The following is a 23,928-nucleotide window of genomic DNA, read 5'->3' on the forward strand; positions in this document are numbered from 1 at the left end:
CAAACCAGCTATGTTTGTATCACTGTAATGTTAGTGTTTTTATGTGCTTTTATATGACAGATATCACAGTAATCATATGTTCTGTACCATGCTTTTAATACCTTTTAATGCAAATCCAAAATAAAAAAATCAAATTAAAAATAAATAATAAAACATGCATTTTTCCATCTTGCAGTTCTTTCATATCAGTTTATATATATATATATATATATATATATATATATATATATATATATATATATATATATATATATATATATATATATATTATATCTAAATATTTTGCTCACAGATCATTATTAACATTCTGTATATAATTCAATTTTATTTACTCTCCCCTTTTTATTATTTTTATTTTTATCTTTAGCTGAAAAGACGTAAAGGCAGTCAGCCCAGTGGTGTTTCTGGAGAGGGATTCCTTCAGAAATGGAGAAGACAGAAAGCTGCGGAGGCAGATATATGCAGCAGTAAGTCTGTGATAGTTTGTCTCTTTTATCAAACATTCCTGCTGTTATAATTTGTACAGCATTTGTTGTTTCTTAAACTGTTGCACTGTCCAAATACCCACACTTGCCATCTTTTCACTTGACCACTTGATTACTTATTTGACGTCTTTCCTGTATTTGGCCTAGTGTTCGAGTGAGCATGATGACCACGAGTGTGTGTCGAACTTTTCATGACCTGATGACTGTGTTTCCCAATCCTGATCCTGGAGAACCCCAGCACTGCACGGTTTTGGTGTCTCTCTTATCTGCCTTGGAGTCTTCACTGATGAGCTGATGAGTTGAATCAGGTGTGTTTGATCAGGGAGACATCTCAAATGTGCAGTGTTGGGCTTCTCCAGGACCAGGATTGGGAGCCACTGCCTTATGGGACACTTATGTGTTTACAGAGATTTTTAATAACTAATTATCAATATTTCACATACTGTACATTGGACAGCTTCCCATGACCTCTTGTGAGATCTCGGCAAAAAGTCTGACGATTTATTCCAAAACATGATGCATGATGGGATACACTAAGCTTTGTATAGCGCTCCAGAGCAGTATTGGAGAGGTTTATTGTGTGTTAAGGACGCTGTGCTTTGGCATTATTAAGACCGGGGACAGTCTCGTTCACACACTGTCACGTACACACACTCTCAAGTTTTTACAGAGGCTGCTTTTATGGTCTAAACAAAACACAGTGTAATGTATAAGTTGAATGTAATTTAATATTTCCTTCCTTTCTGTCTTACAGGATTGTTTGAGGATAACGCTGTAGCTCCATCATGCACAAGGACTCACCTCGTTTACTCTTTATCACCCACACACACAGAAATGGTCCTGGATCAGTGATTAGACTTTGCAGTGGTTTGATTTTTGCAGAAGATGTAACTTTGTTTTAATTATAAGCTCATAATGAATACATTACAGAACCAGTGATGAAAACAATAGTTAAAAATAGCGCTCCATATTAAAAATATATTGCACACTTGACATGCATGTCTTCATGGTGTTTTTTTGTGAGTTTGAAACATTTACTTTGTGTTGTATAACATTTTGGTCACAACACTTTTTCCAGTGTTCTCTGAAAGACATACTGTATTTACTGTTTTGTTTTTTAATAAAAGCATTTTCATTTGCATACTGAAAATAGTTAATGTTTACAACATAACTGCCTTTTTATTCTTTATGGTGGCAAAAACGAGCTTGGTGACAGAGGATGCAGTGTAGTAATTTGGGCATGTTGTCTTTAAATGAGTTTGACATATAAATAAATAATGGAAGATCCTTACAAAAATATGCATGTTTATTATGCTTTATGTATTTATTTGTTCATTCATTCATTCATTTATAATTTCAGTTTTTATTCCTAGAGTTCAAATGGTAGAGAATGGTAAATCACAGAAACACAAATGTGAACAATTTTAACTTTAAAACACAATGTAATATACAATGTAAATTTTAGAAGCACGTCATTTGATTAGTAAATATATTTGTCTTTGGTCAAAAAAAAAAAAATACAAATCTTAAAAATGTGTCTTATATTTAATGAGAGGAATCTATCTGTTGGATACAACTGCGACTGCTGGGCATGTGCACATCAATATTGCCCAATGTTTGTCAAGCTGAACAACGGAGGAAGGTGAAGACGTTAATAAAACCGAATCTAATAAGTAGCAAGCTTAATCTATTGTTAACCGAATCTATCCCTTCAGCCGAAAAACAAAAGACATCGGTCATACATGGATAAGGAAGTGTGTCGCTGCTGCTCAGCTTTGATGTCATTGGCTATGAATTTTCAGGACAGTCTGTGGTTGGACTATCTTTTAACCCATATTAAACAGCGCATCATGTAAAAAAGTATGTTTTGCTGCTATCATCACATTAGTAATATATTAAGTCAACAATGAAGTGTTGCTATCTTGACAAAAATGACATCTTTAGCGAGATCCTAATCCTAACCCTAAGCATAACTTCAATGAACTACAAAAAACAGCCCCCTAGTGTTGCCTTTGCATAGATAGAACGACGGAGGCTTGTGGGTAATGTAGTTTAAAACTTTTTATTAACGAAACGAAATAAATTATTTATTTTAAGGAAAACTGGATATCTAAATATGTTTATTGTGCAATCCTCTATGATATATTTGAGATGCAGGCTGAAATGTGGTATTTTACAGTGAGCAATATTTAAAATGCCTTTATGTCAGCTTTCCATTTATTTCTGAAAACTGAGCTCAACATTATTTTATCAGCATAGCATAAGTAATAATCCTGCCCATTTTCTCTTTGATATGTTAATTGGACTCTGATTTACAGCCATTTGAAATGTACAGTTTTGGGCTCTTCCGGGGGGTGCTACTGGGCCCCTGGGGGTAGAAGGGCAGTAAAACCTAATTATATATATGTATATGTATATGTATATGTTTAGCAAAAATCAGTGTAAAAATGTCCTCTTCACCCCCGTATCTTGCTCCTCAGGTGCTGGACATCATGTGCGTGCTCTTGGTTTTAATGCAGTACAAGATCCCATTGATCATTCCTGCTACATTCTCAGTTATCCCTCAAGTGTTTGTAACAATAAAGCCCATGGCACCATCTTGTAATGCAGAATAGTTAATCTCGTAACTCCCTTTATTTCACTAAAAAATTTGCATATTTGTTACTAAAATATAAAAAAATTACTTTCTGGTGTACTGATGTCCCAGATGTTATTAATCCGATCAAAAATGTTTATGTCTTAAATAAAAAAATAATCCCAATAATTAATATGTAGTTTTTCCAAGTCTAAAATAAACACATATCAGCCTACCTAGTAAAATTATGTATTTAACAAGAATCTTCAGAACACAATATTCACCATTTTCATTTTATTGAAGCATAGACTATAAAGTTGATAAAGTAGCATCAAGACGAATAAGATTCAATGAAAATAATTATCATCAAAAATACATTAACCTCATATATAAATCAGTTCACACAGATGAGTGATGAAATGTCCTTAAAAGTCACACAGTCCCATCCAGTCAACTGTGATACAGATCATGTGATACATATAAGACATGAGATACTGTTCCAGAAAATAATGATTCCCATCATCACATCTAAACTGGTTTCATCTCCCCATCGTGTTCTTCTTCTCTCGTGTCTGGAAACAGTTTGTGGTTGATGTCCAGCACTGATGTGGTGTAGCTTCTCTCAGCCAGAGGATCTCTCAGTCCTAAGATCCCAGACCTGGTCAAAGTGAAACAAGCAATCCAGATGAAGTTGTTTAATGGACAGAGAGCTCAGCTTATGTTCTGTGTGATTTTAGCAGGGTGAGTAACTATGACCCCTGTAGTACTGTACACTTACCATTCTTCAAGCTGTTTTGAGACCTTTTGAGAAGCTTTTTCTCTGAAGAGAATTTAGCACATCCTCTTCTTTCACTCCTTTCAAGAGCATCACTTGGTCAAAACCCCTCAATTGGCTGATGAGATCATCTGTACAAATTAAAATACTGCAATAAAAATTAAAGAATTAAGAAAAAGTTACAGAGGCAAAGGTCTTGCTCATGAGACTGCATTAGCATGTGTAGTTCTCAGAGACTCTAGAATTCATCTATTGTTGCAGTAAATGTGTTTTCTTCCTCTAGAATCTTTCTCCAAAGTTCCTGACTTCTCTCACAAATGTGTTTTAGTCTGTGCAGTGTAATGCCTGGCTTCAAACCAATCCACTATCAATTCACAATTTATAAAATAACATTTAGAAAACAATGAAATAATGTACATTGGTGTTTATATCAACTAAACCAATTTCATGATACTTGTCTACTTTTAAAACAGGTGGTGTGTTTTTAAAAACATAATATTAAAAATGTCCAGTCACACTTTGCTAACATGCTGTAATTGTAATAGTAAAAAAAGAAATCAAGGCTGACATGACCAGTTCTGTGAGAGATCATCATAAAATGTTGTATAACACAGCATTGCTTCAACACACACATACCAGAGGACTTCTGTTTGTTTGAGCACAAGATGGCCATCTTCATTCCTCATCCAGAGCAAATCATTTCCTTGGTCTGCCTTCTCTTCTGTGAAACAAGATAATCTCTACTTACTCTGTGTGCAAATAATATTGCTCATTAAACATAATTAAGTTAATTTAAAGTAAGATTCAGACCAGAGCATTTGAGGGGTAAATGTTGATTAAAAAAAATATTCTAAACAAATGTACCTGGGAAGAGCTGATCATGGCAAGATTCGCTGAGACTCAGTAATAGCTCTTTTAGTTTTTAGGAAGGTTTGTGAGGGTTGGCTCTTGAGTGAGTTGTTGAGCTTGATATTTTAGACCTGAAAAAGAAGAACAGCATTAGGATTATCTGCAAAAAATCCTGTAAGACAGAAAGAAGGAAATATTATTAATTACGTGCAACTTGTACATTACACCTCTGTAAAGATGCTGTATAATTAAAAGTTAAATGCATCCATTATTGAAAGCAAGTAATTAATAGCAAGCTATAGTCATATGAATTCTTTTGATAGTGTCAGATGAGGCTGTCCTGGGGCTTGTACAATATCATACAAGTGTTAAACTGGATTATTAAGACTGTGATGTGTTTAGGGATCATTTTTAAGACTTTGACCCTGTCCAGATACCCACACTTGCAGTCTTGGCCACTTGAGAGTGTGTGTACGTGACAGTGTGTGAACGAGACTGTCCCCGGTCTTAATAATGCCAAAGCACAGCGTCCTTAACACACACTAAACCTCTCCAATACTGCTCCGGAGCGCTATACAAAGCTTAGTGTATCCCATCATGCATCATGTTTTGGAATAAATCGTCAGACTTTTTGCCGAGATCTCACAAGAGGTCATGGGAAGCTGTCCAATGTACAGTATGTGAAATATTGATAATTAGTTATTAAAAATCTCTGTAAACACATAAGTGTCCCATAAGGCAGTGGCTCCCAATCCTGGTCCTGGAGAAGCCCAACACTGCACATTTGAGATGTCTCCCTGATCAAACACACCTGATTCAACTCATCAGCTCATCAGTGAAGACTCCAAGGCAGATAAGAGAGACACCAAAACCGTGCAGTGCTGGGGTTCTCCAGGATCAGGATTGGGAAACACAGTCATCAGGTCATGAAAAGTTCGACACACACTTGTGGTTATCATGCTCACTTGAACACTAGGCAAAATACAGGAAAGACGTCAAATAAGTAATCAAGTGGTCAAGTGAAAAGATGGCAAGTGTGGGTATTTGGACAGTGCAACAGTTTAAGAAACAACAAATGCTGTACAAATTATAACAGCAGGAATGTTTGATAAAAGAGACAAACTATCACAGACTTACTGCTGCATATATCTGCCTCCGCAGCTTTCTGTCTTCTCCATTTCTGAAGGAATCCCTCTCCAGAAACACCACTGGGCTGACTGCCTTTATGTCTTTTCAGCTAAAAATAAAAATAAAAATAATAAAAAGGGGAGAGTAAATAAAATTGAATTATATACAGAATGTTAATAATGATCTGTGAGCAAAATATTTAGATATAATATATATATATATATATATATATATATATATATATATATATATATATATATATATATATATATATATATATAAACTGATATGAAAGAACTGCAAGATGGAAAAATGCATGTTTTATTATTTATTTTTAATTGGATTTTTTTTTTTTTTTTGGATTTACATTAAAAGGTATTAAAAGCATGGTACAGAACATATGATTACTGTGATATCTGTCATATAAAAGCACATAAAAACACTAACATTACAGTGATACAAACATAGCTGGTTTGGTGATTATTGTATTGTTGTATTGATTATTAATATACCATAGTAAAACTACAGTTACAGTTACTAATGTCCTGTTTACTGTGTTTTAACTTCACATTTCATTTATTACTATTGTAAGTGTCGTGATTACCATGATTTTACTACAAATACAACTTACATCATTGATCCTGAAATTAATAATAATATAAAACGGATCGAAGGTCTATGGCACGTCACGTGACAGATAGAGTTTAATCAGACTAATTAGCAGCTGTGTTCATTTATTTAAACGCAATGAAACTCAAAGACAGCCGCGGATGACCGATATAATACAGCGATTAAACATATGGCACTAATTTGATTAATAAATAAGACAGAATACATTTTATAAAAGGCATTAAAAGAGCGTATATACGACTACTCACCCAAACTGTGGAACTGATAGCAAGTATCGCGATGTGTGCTGAATGAGACTTCTTGAACGTGATTTCATAGCGATAAACATCTCATGTCCTCGTGTCGAATTCTGACGCCAAAAGTTTCCCATTGAAAGCAATGAAGGTCGTAGTGCTTCGATATTCGACGCCGAGAGGCACATTTGGCGTCATAAAAGTGACGCTAGGGGCGCTTGACCATGCTTCGGTTTTTGACGCCTTTGGAGTGAGAATGGGTTGATATATATTAAAAAAAAAAAAAATGTTACTGACCACAAACTTTTGCCTGCAGTTTAGTATACTGTGTATATAAAAAATATTATATCTATTAACCAATCTTATATATATTAAAAATCCTTAAAATAACATTTTATATTTCTTTAATATGGTATATACACAAGCTGTCACTAGTGTTTTAAAACGACAAGGGATGGCTGATGTCACAGATACTGTCATTTAGTAGATAATCTTAGATGTCATTTGTCAATGAGCAAAGAATGAGCCTGGATCAGTTTAGCCACGCTACTTAGTATCTTTAAACAGTACTATTCTTTAGAAGAATAAATATTAAACTGACACAGCTGGAGAGAAAAATCATTCTAAGCTTCCAAACTCAGTTTCTTGGACCATTTCAGCTAAGAGCTTGTAAGAATTACAAGAGGAACACAGTCCAGTAAAGCTGTTCTTTGGTTATGCTAGCTAATAGCGTTTGAGCTATGGCATTACTGGCCTTTAAACAAGGAGCAGATGTGTGACGTTAAGCATAGCCTGATCAAAGAAAGCAGAACAGGACAGATACATAGTCAAATGATGATGAATGGCTCTCTGCTGAATTGTAAAGAGTGTACAAATGTATCCAAATGCAAGAGAGAAATAGAGAAAGAGACATAGTAAGATTCACATGCCAGGAACAGGAATAAGAGACAAATCTTAAACTTTGTTGAGCAGGAGCTAATGCGATTAAGTTCCTACAGAGAGGATCTAACTTTTGGACAATGTGTAATTGATTTCACTTACGGATCAAACATCAGTAGTCCCAGGACACATCTACATTGTACCTCATACTAACTCATTTTCACATCCACTCACGTACACTAATGCAGACCAGGACAGATGTTTGCCCCAGACCTAGGCATCCGGATGACATCATCACAGAACATATTTCTTACCTTTATCTTTTAAGCGATGTCTTATCCATGTGTTGGCTGATGCTGGAAAAGATCAAAGGCATAACTATGTTCTGGCAAAAAGGGAAAAATGAAACATGACTTCTCAGCAAAGAAATAATACGTTTATTTGAAGAAGAATTGCCTTACTTGTCTGACCAAAACACTTTTATTGGTACAGCCGAACTTTTCCCAGGGACATGATTAAGGAGACAGGATAAAATAGGATTTTTTCTGTTGTTGTTGAGAAAATTCTGCTTTAAAATTTTTAAGAAGCTTGATGACGTCTGTTCTTTGTGCTCTCTGTCTCTCTCACAGGCACGTCTCATTTTCCCATAGATGGGTCGGTCGTGAGTGTAACGGTTGGATTAGAAGCAGACAGTGGGACACATGTTTGTTCGCTCGGTAACTAACTGTGACCACGCCACATCTCTCACATTTACTCTCTTGAGGTTGGCCCTGCCCTCTCACCAGGGCCATTACAGGGCAAGGCAACAGGGGGCCGCTGTGATAATTTCATGTGAACTAGCTTGATAAATCACCCCTCCATTACTCTGTCTTTAGTATCTGTTTATGCCTCTACAAATTGAAACCCCACTGGCACAAGCCTGGCTGTGGCTCTCCTGCCTCTTCTCGATTAGTTCAAGGTGGGGGGAAAGTTTGGCCAGGCTGCTCCCTTCACCCTCCTCCCACTTCTGTTTTGTCTAGTCCTGCTGAGGCAAGGAGGAGTAGACATGTGTAAGCAATAAGACCGAAGGGTCTGCGTCTACCACAGGCTGAGCGGGAGGAATGCAGAACCAAACTATAAAATAATAACGTATGGATAGAGGCGAGCGGGCCATCTGCCCACCGCTGACCCAGGATTGGCTGTAAAAGCACGGGCGGCTCACCTGCAAGCAGAGAGGCTTGTTCACTTCAACCTGGCATCACTTCAAAGAACAGAGCTGTAGACGCCAATGGGCAGCTTGACCTGGGCGCTAAGCTCTCTCTAAGCCTCTTAATGCTGGTGGGAGGTGAAAGTGAGAGTGCGAGAGAGGGAATGGAGGAAGAATCATAGTAAGTCACTATAAAACCCTGACCAGGTTCAACCTGAGATCAGAGGAAGTGAAAGAAATTAATGTTGACAGTAAATTCAGTTAAATTCAATTCAAGTTTATTTGTATAGTGCTTATTACGATACTAATCATTGCAAAACAACTTTTGCAAAACTCATTGCAAAACAAAATTTAGTTTCTACAATATTTAGTAGTCAGTTTACAGTATGTGCATATGGCAGAAATGTATGGAAAAATCAGTTAAAGACAAAATCAAACAGACCATGAACACTATTAACAGCAATCATTATATGATGCAATCACACTTATAGCAAAATTTGGTAGTTCTGTATGTTGTTTCATTTAAGTCCTCTGATGGTCAGCATCATCTCTTCTCGGGTGTTTTGGACCCAGACTGGAGCTTGTGTAAATTCTAGTTACCATGGGATTTAAGTCCAATGGCAAAACAAAGAAACAAATAGAGACAAAATTAGCGTAGCTGCTGTTCCAACCAAGTAAAATTAATTAGTTTAACCCAAGCTAAAGACTAATAATGTGCTTTTGTTCAGATACAACTGCAGTCCAAAATTATGAGATGCACTATTTGAATGCTTGGCGAAAGAGATGTGTTTTTAATCTAGATTTAAACAGAGAGAGTGTCTCTGAACCCCTAACTTTATCAGGAAGGCTAGTCCAGAGTTTGGGAGCCAAATACGAAAAAGCTCTACCTCCTTTAGTGGCTAGTGGTAAACATGGCTTCACAAAAGTCAGGGGAGATAACTTGCACTACTCGCGCACGGTGATCATGCACAAGGCCCGTTTATGTACGACTGCTAAAATCAACATCCCCTAAGCCTTTTTAAACCAAGTTTTCATAATCACTAAAAATAAACTACAATCAGTATGTAAAGACAGACAGTTTAAGTCCTGAGGCATTTATCTGCCTTTAAACATTTTTCTTTAGAAGCTACTGACTTATCAGCAGCTTGTCAACACGCTGACACCATTCTTTCATATGAGACACAGGAGCACTGATCACAGCCTACAGCAGCTCTGTCTGCTCAGGAGAAGTCAGATTTGATCAAAAGGCCATTTCAGCATGTCACATCCTTCCACAAGTAAGCAGCAACCATTAGACGCTCTTGCTCAAACCAGCTGAAAGCCTGCAGACTACGACTAAAATAAGAGAGGAGGATGAAAAGCAGCTTCAGGTAAACCCCACAATGTAAAATAGTCAAGTATTATCATTTGAAACCCATTTTACTTACAAAATGTGGTGCATTTAGAGAAAAAGCAAACAAACAAGATATAAAACGGGGGTGTGGGGGAGTATAGTGCGGGACTTGATTTTAACCTGATTGTAACAAAAGATGTGACATTTTTAAATCCATATTTTGACGTCTAAGTAAAATCAATCAATCAAAAAATAAATCCTTTTGTTGAGACCTCAAGTTAACATTTTCCAGTAGACAATAAAAGTAGTTTCAGAGAAAGAACAATTCATAGATATTTATTAAAGATTATGAAGCCAAACTATAGTATTTTTTGAATAACACACCAATGCATTTTTCCATTTTGATTTCATGCTAAGAAGAGAGAGTGAAAATTGCCAGAGTTTACGAGAAAGAAAGAAAAGTAAGAAAGTACAAATAAATGAAGGGAGGGAGGGAGAGAGAGCGAGCGAGCGAGCCAATTTTCAAAAGCTAAATTATCTTCTTGAAGGAAACAGACATATCCCAGAATGCAATGGAACAGGAAATACCCACAGTGAATGGTTGACTCCCCCTGGGTCCACATTAGAGGAATGCATGAAATGAATAGTGACATCATGTTGCTTGGTCAACAAATGCGAGTGATTGATGAGGACAAGCGGTCAGGATGATGGCCAGTTGTTGGTTTTCCCTGGGAGCTGCCATTTCCCTCCCATCCCAACTTCCACCCTGTGAAAGGGATATTACTTCTCTCTCTTTCCATCCCTCGTTTGCAGACCTCTAGTGGGGATACGATCTCTCATACTGCCCTGCTGTCTGCTCTACTTTGTAGGCCCGCTTGGTCTGTTTCTGATCTAAAGTTTGCCCATATATGTGCTGGAAGAATTTTTTGACCATGAAATATTGATTTGTTAAACAAAAAGCGATGTTGCTAACATCCCGAGGCATTTGATTAATGACCCTTCTATGGTCTAGTGTGGCAAAAACATATTGTGACTGCTCTGAAATGAAATCCCATGTTGTAATATTATATTTATCCACTGTAATAATCAAATACAGATATGTTATAAAAAATAAATAAATGAAAAAACAGAAAGCTTTACAGACAAAGCACTAATAAAATGTAAGAAAGTAAGCGAGTAAAGAAAAGTCAACTGGTTGTTAAACCACTGGACACTGTTTAGAATCAGTAGATCTTACAGACTCCTCCGGATCACATGACACTGTGGGAGGTCATGTGATCAGGGTGCCATGTTTTGATAGGGAGATGAGATCATGAGGAGAGGAGACCACAAACTGGGCAACCATTTTTTACATGCCAGTTGACTGAAGAGGCATCAAGAGCTGGAAGGATGTGGTGAAAAAAACATGAGACATGAAGAAAAACATTGGTGAAAAAGAACAAAAGATGAAAAATGGAAGAAGGGAGAAAAAACAAAGGCATGGTGTTTATTACCGCCATTCACTTTCAGTCACTCCAAGTGCAGGGTAAAAGAGCTCTGTCAACTCCCATCAGCTCCGGGTGAAGAAGAAAAGGGAAAACAGGGCCTTGGTTTGAAGTTCAAGGGTTGAGTTATTGCTCAGGTTGTGTAAACAATAGCCATATGCTGTCATATTATTGTACATCAGTGGGTAAAGGATCTCCTCAGATGTTATTTCACTGAGAAATAATAGAAAGCTAACAACACACAAACTCTCACATGCTGCGTTCTGAAAACCTGAAGGAGGATGACTAGTGATAGCGGTCCTCAAATGGAAGACTCTCTGCTCTTGGCTTTGACATGAAAGCGGTTTCTTGAAGTGCGTATGCAAATACACAGAGCACTGCAAAGCATCACGCTCATGAAAAGACCTTGCCTGGCTCAACCTGTTCTTGAACCTGATAAATTTTGTGTCACATGCATTAACTTTCATGTTTTTGAAATATGGCATGAAATGCAGGTACCACGACCATGACACGCACACAAATGCGAAACACTCACAACATTGAGGGTGTTTTGAGGTCAAGGATTGTTGGTCTACTGTAAAAAGGGGGTGGGGGTGGGGTGAGAGTCATTAACTCTTAATCGAGGGAGAGTTGTGTGGGAGAGACGAAGAATAAGAATGAAACAAAAATAAGAGCCAGATTAGCCTTTTCTCGGGGGGCCACATAGACAGTCTCAGGCAAGGATAAAAGGGCTTATTAATAGTTTCTGCTTTTACATGCCCCGAGTGGATGTTTATGTTGGAATTTGCTGGTTATGTGTGAACAGCTAACAACTGTAAACAGTGCCATTCAACTCTCATTTCCCTTACCTCACTGATATTGTTTCAATTCTGTGCTGAGGCGACCACAGTTTGAAAACATCATTTGGGTATTTATCTTTAAAGTGGTTTCACAGTGAGGGTTCACTAGGGGAGGTAATCAAGCCAACGCACAGGGTCCTTCCTTCTCTGACTTTTTGTGCCACAAATTTACTCTCTGTAAACACACACACACATACAGACACACACACACACGCACACATGCACACACACACACACACACCCACACACACATACTGGTAGGAAAAGGGAGAGACAGAGAGAATTAATGAACAATGAATGAATGAACAGATGCCTACTTCTTACTGCAGAGGATTTTCAAAATAAAATAATAATAAAGCAATGACATTTTCATTGACATTTTCATGCATATGTCTGTACCATATTATCGCTTTTTTATATGTTATTGTATTGGCTGATGTTGAATGTAACTCTGCTAATCATAAGCGAATCTCATTATGAATATAAATGTTTTTTTTTTATACTGTGCATTATAATGTGATGTCACAGTTTTTATTTAGCATATACTTTTTATTTCTTTAAAATATAGATGAATATAGGCATTTATGTTATAAGTCCTAATTACATTTTATATACATTCTAACATTATAGATTGTAATATTAGCCATTTAGTGGTTATCGTACACAAATGGACTTCATATAGCTTTTCGAAAGTCAAAAAGTCAGAGCTGTTTCCCTGTTCACTTCAGCAATTTTTGAACACCAGGGAATTATACTGTACAGGTTTGTGTGTGTGAATATATGCAGGGTTTTTACATGCACACACACACACACTTGTACTTTTGCAGCCCTTGCTGCTTTTTATTGGACAGAAATAAAATTAACAGCAGTCAGGAGCTGAGATGGTGAGTCAGTGTGCCTCAAACACACATTTCCAATCGCAGGTCAGCTGTATGCTACAATAAAACTTTACAGGGCATCTTAAAGAAGCGCTGCCACTTTACAAGAAACAAACTTTCCTAATTAATCATCAAATTAATAACCTCAGGTCATTTACCACCACACCAGCTGGGTGTAAGTTCCTATTAAAACTAAAGCCTGCAATGGCGGCCTAATGGCCATTGACATAAATCAATGAAAAGCTGCAATGAAATTTTCCCTCACCGAGCTGACTAATAGGAGAACTGTAAAAAGCACAGTGCACGCCCAAGCAGAAGTGACCTAGCTGCGGCATTAAACTTTTATAACAGCCCTACAGTGCTACATTTAAAACCACATCAAATGGTGAAAACACGTTAAAAGAGAGGCAGGTGAGATGACAGCAAGAACAGCTCCTGTGAGCATGTAGCCCAGGAGGGGGCACTTTCAAATCCATGAATGTGTGTTTTTTAGGGCCCAATTATGTGTTGGGCATGAGGAACAGTGTGTTAACAGTTCAGTTGACAAGCTTCTGTCTGACCTGGGTGGAACACAGGTGGCAGAAAACTGCAATGTAAAACCACTTGCCAGGGTTGCTCTCTGAGAGATTAATGACAAAAAGGATTTGTCCTATCAGTCTTCAAAAGGTGAGTAAATGTATGTGTCGAATTCTTGATCCCGCCCTATTTATAGTGTAAGTGATAGAAGAAGAGTTGGGGACATTTGTGAAGCCGTCATCATAGCTGGAATTCTTCCTCTGAGCTGATGAAAGAGCAGAAAAGAGAGGACACTTGGCTGTACAGGGGGTGATGGGTCTCGCTCACTCACTGCCAGGATGGGCAGCTGGCTCTCATCTACAAAGGGAACCATGGTGGCCATTTTTAGAAGTCTCTTTGAAATGGCAAAACATGTCCAAACAGTAAAAAATGGAGAAAGGGCAAAAAAAAAAGCAGTGTCTTGAAGAGTCAGAATAAGCTTTTGCACAAAGAGAAAGAAAGAAGGTAAAAAGAGAGAGAATGTTTTGGTGGCTAATGGGCTTAAATTTTGGGCCATTTGTTACCAACAGTATGGATTAGAGCTTGGTTTCAGAGCCTAAAAGAGGTTTTCTTTCTCTAAAGACCCTCAGAGAATATGCTGTGTTATGTACTATACAGCAGATTGATGTGTGTGTGTGTGTGTGTGTGTGTTTACGTGTATATTAAATAACGGTCATTGCCTCAGTGTGCTACAGGTACCTTATACCTATGTCTGTGTGTACTGAGGTGTTGACCTTACATTGATTAAAACCGGCTCGCTGAACTCCAGGGGCAGAGCAGCTAAACAGCACAAGTCACAGTGCTAATACCGGCCAATTAAACAGGGAGGCATGTGAGCTTATGAAACATGGAGAGAAGTAATTAACACTCTACCAACACTATGGAAACCCCTTTGGAAATCAGGGTAATGACCAATCTTCTTCATTTCTAGCATGTATTTATTCTGACAAATAAAAATAGACAGATTTCGTTTTTTGCTGTGGTGGAACTTATAAAGACTCTTTTCATGAATAAAAATAGAGAGGTTTCTGGGGGCTAGTCTAATTAGCTGACCCTGTATAACACACATCAAGCAGGAAACAGTCATTACTCATATTGTACAAGCACAAACACATTTTGTTTGTTCTGTTCTTCTTCTTATAAACACAGTTTTGTTGAAAGATGAAAACCTATGGCAACTGAACAGTATTAACAGGTTATGAAATCTCATTTATCAGTCTGAAGTTACTGTGTGTTGTTTATGAGATCTGGTGCCACACTCTAATCAGCTAATTAACTCAAAACACCTGCAAATCATGGGGAAGATGGCTGACTTGACAGTTGTCCAAAAGACGACCATTGACACCTTGCACAAGGAGGATGAGACACAAAAGGTCATTGCAAAAGACGCTGGCTGTTCACAGAGTTCTGTATCCAAGCACATTAATAGAGAGGCGAAGGGAAGGAAAAGATGTGGTAGAAAAAAAGTGTACAAGCAATAGGGATAACCACACCCTGGAGAGGATGTGGGGGAGATTCACAAAGAGTTGACTGCAGCTGGAGTCAGTGCTTCAAGAACCAACAGATGTATGCAAGACATGGGTTTCAGCTGTCGCATTCCTTGTGTCAAGCCACTCTTGAACAAAAGACAGCATCAGAAAGACAAAAAGGACTGGACTTTCAAAGACAAAAAGGACTGGACTGCTGCTGAGTGGTCCAAAGTTATGTTTTCTGATGAAAGTAACTTTTGCATTTCCTTTGGAAATCAGTGTCCCAGTGTCCAGAGGAAGAAATCTATGGGATGTTGTGAAGAGTAAGATGCAATATGCCAGACCCAAGAATGCAGAAGAGCTGAATGCCTTTTGGTCAAGTCAAGTCAAGTTAATCCTGCTGGAAAATGAAATCGGTATCTTGAAAAAGCTTGTCAGCAGTAGGAAGCATGAAGTGCTCCAAAATGTCTTGGTAAACGGGTGCAGTGACTTTTCACTTTTCACTTTTTGAAAAAACACAATGAACTAACACCAGCAGATGACATTGCACCCCAAATCATCACAGACTGTGGAAACTTAACACTGGACATGGACTATGAGCTTCTCCAGACTCTAGGACCTTGGTTTCCAAATAAAATACAAAGCTTGCTCTCATCTGAAAAGAGGACTTTGGACCACTGGGCAACAGTCCAGTTCGTCTTCTCCTTAGCCCAGGTAAGATGTCTCTGACATTGTCTGTGGTTCAAAAAATTCCTTGAGACGACTGTGTGTGGTGGCTCTTGATTGTTAATATATTGTGAAGTTCACTCAAATTCTTGATTTTGCTTGACAATCCTCATAAGGCTGCAGTTCTCTTGGTTGGTCGTGCAGCTTTTTCTTCCACACTTTTTTATTCCACTCAACTTTCTGTTAACATGCTTGGATACAGCACTCTGTGAACAGCCAGCTTCTGAGGCAATAAATGTTTGTGGCTTACCCTCCTTGTGAAGGGTGTCAATGATTGTCTTCTGGACAACTTTTGTAAATGTTGTTTGCATTTCTAAATTGTATGTGTATTTCTAAATTTTGTGTGTATTTCTGAATTTTGTATGCATTTGTGAATCTTCTGTGCTTTTTAAATTTTGTGTGTGCATTTGTGAATTTTGTGCGCATTTGTGTATCCTGTGTGTGTATTTATGAATTGTGTGTGTGCATGCATGTAACCTATGTGTGCATATGTCAATGTAGTGTGTGCATTTATCTTTATTGAGACTCTTTTGGCTCCATATGACTACACTTAAAACATTGTATCACCAAGTTAACAAAGACAGAGGCCAAACACCTTGTGGATGAGGAGAACAGAAGCAGCCTGAACTTGAGACCTCTTTCCAGCTTCCTCAACCCAAAGTGATACTGTAAAGAATGTAATTCTCAGATGCAGTGAATGTGTGCAAAAGAAAGAATAAAAGGTAAAATGGTGAGATCTGTTTTGATAATCAATGGATAATTAGTTTCCATCTCTCCCTGACCGCTTATATTCCAGCTGTGATTCTTCTTCTTCTTCTTCCATTCTTTATATCTCTCCATCCAGCTCATCCCTTCAAGGTCATGACAGTCCTCCCAAAGGAAAAGTAGCTCTGAGCCTCCCTTTCATTTTTTTTCTTTTTCAATCTGCCCATTTCCATCTATCACATATCCCTTGTTTACAACAGTAAGCACTAATACACAAGGGAAACACACAGTTACACAAGCATCACTATTTCCCATTTAAATTACCTCCAGTCATCAAATCTATATTTAACATCTGGTGTGGCTATTGTTTGGCGGGGTGAATGGACTATCATCATTTAGCTGAATGGCATAACTGTGTCGCCATGACAATGAGAGGAAGTCATTCGTCAGGAGGTTGACAGACGATGAAATACAGTAAAACACATGAATGCACTGATTTAGCAAGCATCTGGAAACAGTAGTCAACTTTTGAAAATAAAACAAAAACGAACAAAATACAATTAATGTTCATTTTCAGTTTTCTGAGGCAGTGCAACTAACATACAAAATAGAAATATATAAACAAAACCTGACAGATGTGAAGACTTGTGAATTTGCTTTATCTTCTAATTATGTCCTTGTTCACCACTTCTTTTCTATGATACACATTTCTGTCTCCTCCTGTCCTAAAACCTAAAATAAACCTGGAAAATACAAAGCACTTTGAGCACACTGTACAAGGGTGCTGGGGTAGCTTGATAAATGAAGCCATTGTCCCATGATTATCACAGTTATTCACAGCGCACGCACAACAGGGGGGATCTTGCATTTGTTGCATTACATGGAATGAGTCGCTGCTGCGCTCCTCACATGTTTCTCTGTCACAGCAGATTATTGCTCTGTGGTAGACATTTATAAATATGAGGTAATCAGACGTTCTGCATTAGCTGCTATTATACCATCATTATTTCAGTGGTGGCTGGAGCTCTCACATGATTCACTCAAAGAATAGTGTAAAAAATTGCTCTCATTCTGTAAAGATGTCCTTAAAGTATGAATTAATCACACTCACACTGAGTGTGAAATTGGCCTGTACTGCACTGCACAAGTATTGACACTGAATGAGTTAGTACTACTTTGTATAGTATCTGTACTTAAGTGCACAGATTTGCCAGTGAAAAAGGGATAGTTCTGCTGTCGAATATAAAAGATGATATTTTGAAAAACATTCAATGGGACAATATTTTTTTTGGACCCCAGCGTTTTTCAAAATATATATATTTTGTTTTCCACAGAAAGAAAGTCATACAGGATTGGAATAACACAAGGTTGAGTAAATGACAGATTTTTTTTTTTTTTTTTTTGTGAACTACCCCTAATTCTCAACTCTTGCAGGACAGTGTCATTTAGGAACCATTCTATGGCCTCTGAGCATGTCAAAGCAGCCCTGTATTAGTGATGAATGGCTCTGATGCTCATATGGTGATGCCAGGGGCTGTGGCCCCACTGTGCAGCATTAAGAGGTTTATTTTGTTATCACCGGCATAAACACATCCAGCCCTGAGTGTACACACCGAAAGCATCTAAGTGCTCTGTACCTCTAGAAATAACAAATGACAAGTGGAATAACTCTTTTTTTCACTGGAAGATCATGTAATTTTTTAAAAGTTATAATTAAAGTTATAATTATTTTGATTAAGAGGGCAAACATATGCATGAATGAATCATTCACAATAATATCAATAACATAAAAACATTTAAAAAAAAAAAAAAAAAAAAAACCCGGGAAGATGATTTTTCATTTCATGCTGATTTTAATATCAGTGCATCCCCAAAATGAAGATAAATACAGTGGTTGCAAATGACAAAGATTATTCTGACAGTATTTAAAAAGAGTTTACTCTCATAAAGACACAGCACATTATGCATATCAAGTCCTCCCTACCAAACTAATGAAGCCTGGTTCTTTAGACTCTCTCTGCTCCTCCTGGGACCCTGAACTGAATATCCTGAACCCATTAAAAGTTCTCTATGGAGTGATCTGGGGGGATTTTCTAAAGCAGGTCTTTGAGAGGGACATTAAACAGTCTTTAACAGAGCTTTCATCTCTAAAGCGCTATCAGTAGGCGCTGAGCAGGCTGGCACTGCCTGGCATGCTATACTGGGCTACTGCCTTTATAAGTTCACTTTAATTAGGAAACAACCTTCTGTTTCTTTATCTGCTTAACCACCCATGTGCCACACATATAGAGACTGTATACACACACACACACACAAGCACGCTTGTAACTAGTGTATCTGTTGGTTTGTGTGTGTGTGTGTGTGTGTGTGTGTGTGTGTTTGCTGCTAACAAAATACTACCAAAATGATTTTTTTCTTTTTATCAACAAGGAAGAATGTGCATTTAAAATTACATAATTGCCGATCTCTCTCTCTCTATATATATATTTTTTTTTTTCAGTCTCTCTCATTCTTTCTTACTCCTTCTTTGCGCTTTCTCACTCTATTCAAAACACTCACAGAAAAAAAAAAATGTGACTTATAAAAGCTATAATTTTCAACATAAACTCTGTTTACCTCTGTGAGGAGCTGTGGGAGATCTGAAGCTCTAAAAGGGAGAACTGAGAGGAACTGACAGACCTATGATCCCTGCTACACCTCTCATGTAGGTGGGGATAACTCCCTGTTTGTTATGATGGATACAAATACCCTTTATGAAATGGAAACACACATGGCTGAAAATAGAAAGGAAAAGGTGTCTTTATAGAGCTTAGCCCTTCAAAAACATATTGACTATGTGGAACAGCCTGTTCCCCAGCATAAGGTCGGAAAAGAGCTTGAACTTCAAATAGGAATAAAATGTCAAACAAAAGAATCACATATAACTTTACGTAAACCAATGACATGTTCCGATGCCCTCTGCACAACTTTCATGGCATCAACGTGAAAGATCACAGGAAATGTGTCGAGTGTGACGTGACAATTGTGGTTTGTGAGCGAGAACACACACACACACCTACAGCCTGACGCACACAAATACGAATCGCTATAAATGCAACAATGATGTCAGGCTGAACCGCAAATACGAAGTGAGGTGTTTGCACCTTCCTCTCCACCCAGCCATTACACCAAATTATTTTCCTGGCTGAAGTTCCCTCACGTTAAATTTCACAACCTGACATTGATAGCATACAGTCTCGTTCTGTCTTTCTCCTTGTTCCTCACAGTGTATACACACTATGTGGACTCATGGGATCATCTACATTATCCAGGGCTTAAGTACACCAAACTAATTTGCACTTCTTTGTGCAGAAGGGTATAGGTGCTTCATAGACCTGGAAACCATTCTCACCAGCCTTCAAGGTTATATACGTCATTATGAGTTGTAAAAAAAAAAAAAAAAAAGTTTTTGTGTTTCACAGTAGGACACTGACATACCATGAAAGAAACCAGAAGAGGCCAAATGTCAAGAAAAGGTTGTGCAGAAACATATGAATGTATGACAGTTCATATGGTTTATCAATTACACTGAAGTGGAGTGACACCAGGAAATGTCTTAAGAAGTCCAAGCTCTGTCCAGGACTAAAGTTACCCATAATTACTATGGGAGGAAGGGCTGAGAGAAGTAACTGATGAAGTAACTGACTCTTGACTTGAACCTTAACGTAACTCACACTCAATATTTCAGCCAAAGTGGAGTTTCAGACTAGTTACAATTGAAATAAAAACAGCCTTTCTCTTTAACCTCATGTCTGGTTATAAAACTGAGCCTAGCTGTAAAGCAAACCTGTGTCCTCAGGAAAATATCTTGAGTTGCAAATTGTAAATAGTGCTTTGGAGACTTATATTTTTTGACAAGAGTACACAAAATACATATCTAAATCATTTTCCATTTTGGCACTTCTAATTCCCTAAAAAGGCAGAGGTCTATCAGGCAGAATCGCGGTTCCCTGTAAATCTGTCTGCCCTGACTGTGGCCAGCCGAGGGTCACTGAGGAGTCAGAGTTTTGAGGAGGTATAAAGCAGTTACTTTATAGCTATCCCAATTGTTGTGCATTAGAGTTATGTGCATTGTATTAGCTCTAATGAAGGGCGTAAATTCTCAGCTTTACGAGCAGACCTTTACGAGGAAGGGGAAATTGTAAAACACACGCTTTTTGCGTTACTAGTGTTTGTCACCCTGCCTCTGGAGTTCACACTGCACACACGCTGTTTTCATTAACCTGTGGATGGCTCTAAGATGTGTGTGTATGTAAGGATTGAGTCTGGGTAAGAGTCTAGACCCTCATCTTGAAATCAGCATCTAGTTGGTTAATAAGAGGCAACGATTGTATAGTACTTGTTTCTGAAATTTGGTGTTTGGACATCTGCATGGATTGGCGGTCTGAGGTCCTGATTTCAGGGAGGCTGATATATAAATCAACATCATTAAAACACTTTTTCTGATATTGATACTTCAGTCGGTACACGGATGATATCCTCTTTTTATCTCCAAACTATTTTGATGATTAACAACACCTATGTGCAGATGAACTTCCTCCTCCTTTCCTTACTGATGATAAATGTACACAACTCTGCCTTGTTTGGAAATCCTTCCATAATTTCGGATCTTATTGATATTTTGACTGAATATAAAAGTTAAGTAATGCAAATCACTTTTTTGGAATGTTTTTATTTGTATTTATTCCATATATAGATAGATAGATAGATAGATAGATAGATAGATAGATAGATAGATAGATAGATAGATAGATAGATAGATAGATAGATAGATAGATAGATAGACCGACATAGATTGCATTTTACTTTTTTTAAGTACTCTTTTCAAGTCTTCCTTAGAAATTCTTTATTTCTTCTTCCTCTCCTTCTCCATCCACCACAGCATGGTGTCATAGAATCACCTCTACAAGAGGTCAAACAGACTGAAATGGTAAGCCTTTCTCTGGTTGATCTCATTCCTGAATGTGCAATTTCAGTTATATAATTTTGTTTGACACCATGACGCATGCAGAATAATTATGCATAAGATCAACATAATTTTTTTGCAGGCATGCAAACTTTTAGCCCTCTCTCTGTGGCTAGTTAAAAAAAAAGTAATGGAAGTGAGGAGAGGTTGCATAGCTGGTGATCCTGAAGGGAACCCCCCTCCACCTCCTCTTCCCACCCTGCAGAAAATACAGATTCCAGACTGACAAATCAAGCAATTATGTGGGAGTTGATGACATCATCACTTCTCCAGCCCTGTCTTCATTTATAAAGGTCTCGGCACATTTCACATTCACCCATTGCCCTAAATGAAAGAAAATGATGGGGTGAGAGGGAGAAAAAGAGAGAGAGAGTGACAGAGAATAAAGATTGAAATATCTCCTCAGGACATTCTGCTTACTATTTCAGAAGCTCTCTTATCTCTCTCCACTCAGCTCTGTTAATATAATGGTGAACAATATTTCATGAAGGGCAGCTGAATACTGCCACGCTGACACACAGCAGCTCTCTTTCTCCTCCCCGTGCCCTCATCTGTCTTTTCTACCCCTCTTCTTTTTTCCTCTTTCTGTAGGAAGCGAGGGACAAGGTTGGAAGGAAGGCTGATAAGCTCTCTTCGCGTCGTGCCCCTCACCCTTCACATCACCAGTTTCCCCTCGTTTGCAAATATTTTCATATCAATAATCGGGCAATTTTTCGTACATACTAATCCATCAAAGTGAGGCCACGGGTAATCCAGCGCGGCTCCAGGTAAAGTCCTCTCTCAGGCAGACATCTGTTCCTTGGAGTGTCGCACAAAGGCCTTCTCTGTCAACCATGATTGATCTGGGGAGGGTCTCGTAACACGGAGGAGGTGCAGCGTGTATCAGAGATGCTCGACAGCGGCACCTGAATTTACTCTGGCGAAGAGCAGAGAGGACTCCAATCAGTGTTAAACAGCTTTCAAAGTGCCACACTTTGTCTGCACGTATCAGGAAATTCTCACTCCTCTCCTATAAGCGAGAGAACAAAAGACACGAGGAATGAAAGCAAAGAATATTCGGATCAGTATAATATCTGTAATGCTGACAGGGTGGATTTTGGATGCAGGATTTTAGATTACGGAGGTTTTAGAGAAGCAGAATTTGTGTTTGATTTTAATTTCCCTATAATCTACTCAGCATGTAAAGAATATGCTTTCTCTCTCACACTCTCTCTCTCTCTTTGACTCAGAGATCACAAACCTAGATGGAGAAAGAGAGGGAGGGGAAAGTGAAAACGAGAGAAAACAAAATGAGCAAAGCAAAGCGGAACAAGAAATTGTGAAGTCTCATTAGTAGCACATTTATCATCTTCTTTGTATGCTATAAAACACTGACTAGGTCAGATCTTTTCAGGCACCTCAAGGGAAATCAGCATTTGTCAGTGCTAAAACCAGCTCTGTTCTACAAACACTCTTAATTCATTCCACTAAAGAGGCTCGCCGTCCCTGTTGCATCGCTGATGATTTTACACTCATCCTGGTGAAACCTTGGCGGACTGTCGCTCTCAATTGGCTGTCTGAACACACACTTGTCTTTTTTAATCTCGGGCCGGGACTGTTCGCACAAGCCCTTCCTGGGGTTCTGCTATGTCTAATGCAAATGATCTGCGTTGAGACAGCCATGCTTGTGAGAAATTGCAAATTATACTTCCTACGACCGATAATTACAGCCGAGAGCCTTACTGACTCTCCGATAGCAAGAACACGATGTGAACAAGACAGATATTATATATTATAAATGCTATTAATCCATCCTCATGCAAGGTCAACATAGGACAAGATGTTGGAGGATGAGAATATGTGTATGCTGCAGCAGGTGAATGCTAATGGCTTCTGCCTTGTGGTCACCTTTGCAAAGTTTTGTTAATTCAAGCATACAGAGCTGGTCATAATCCTTATCGTCAGCTGGTGGAAAAACCACACCCTTTCATTTTGTTTATCCCTTGATTTGTCTTTGTTTACATATGGATCTGTCATTACATCATGTTTGCGTATTTCATTCAAATGACCCTGATCATCCATGCTACCACTCTTCATGAGTGCACCACATAGGGAGGGAAACAGAGATGACAGGAAGAAGAAAGAAGAAGCGATACACACGACTCTGAGTGGTTATGTTGAGAGCAAGAAACGCCTTAGAAAATCTAAATTTCAT

General features: G+C 38.2%; 2 long non-coding RNA genes across 2 annotated transcripts; both read right to left on the reverse strand.

Moving 5' to 3' along the window:
* Positions 1–3,339: 3,339 nt before the first annotated feature.
* Positions 3,340–4,145, reverse strand: LOC128016309 (uncharacterized). Its single transcript, XR_008184138.1, has 2 exons — positions 3,839–4,145; positions 3,340–3,718 (listed from the first exon to the last, which is right to left on the reverse strand). It is a non-coding gene; the product is annotated as an uncharacterized LOC128016309 (long non-coding RNA).
* Positions 4,146–4,698: 553 nt separating this feature from the next.
* Positions 4,699–6,936, reverse strand: LOC128016310 (uncharacterized). The gene is made up of 3 exons (XR_008184139.1): positions 6,691–6,936; positions 5,822–5,921; positions 4,699–4,815 (listed from the first exon to the last, which is right to left on the reverse strand). It is a non-coding gene; the product is annotated as an uncharacterized LOC128016310 (long non-coding RNA).
* Between the last annotated feature and the right edge of the window lie 16,992 nt (positions 6,937–23,928).

This window comes from Carassius gibelio, chromosome A7 (genome assembly GCF_023724105.1).
Source record: "Carassius gibelio isolate Cgi1373 ecotype wild population from Czech Republic chromosome A7, carGib1.2-hapl.c, whole genome shotgun sequence".
Taxonomy (NCBI): Eukaryota; Metazoa; Chordata; class Actinopteri; order Cypriniformes; family Cyprinidae; genus Carassius; species Carassius gibelio.